This window comes from Capsella rubella, unplaced genomic scaffold (genome assembly GCF_000375325.1).
Source record: "Capsella rubella cultivar Monte Gargano unplaced genomic scaffold, Caprub1_0 scaffold_31, whole genome shotgun sequence".
Lineage (NCBI taxonomy): Eukaryota > Viridiplantae > Streptophyta > Magnoliopsida > Brassicales > Brassicaceae > Capsella > Capsella rubella.
The window spans coordinates 30,056-30,473 of record NW_006238895.1 but is presented as its reverse complement, the minus strand read 5'-3'; positions in this window follow the sequence as shown (position 1 = coordinate 30,473).

Here is a 418-nt window from a genome sequence, read left to right as displayed (position 1 = left end):
TGACTTATCTAGTGTTGTTAGGGGTTAAAATATGTTAGAATACAATGAATTTGATTGATTACAAGTTCTAGAGATGCATGAAAAGTGTTTGGAAGTATGGAGAAAGACTTGTTGATATTGGGTCCCATATGGGCTAACAACTCGGAAACATTGCGTTGAACAACTAAATGACTTATCTAGTGTTGTTTGGGGTTAGAATATGTTAGAATACAATGAATTAGATTGATTACAAGTGCTAGAGATGCATGAAGAGGTTTTTGAAGTATGGAGAAAGACTTGTTGAAATTGGGTCCCAAATGGGCTAAGAACTCGGAAACATTGCGTTGAACAATTTAAGACTTATATAGTATTATTTGGGGTTAGAATATGTTAGAATACAATAACTTTGATTGATTACAAGTGCTAAAGATGCATGAAG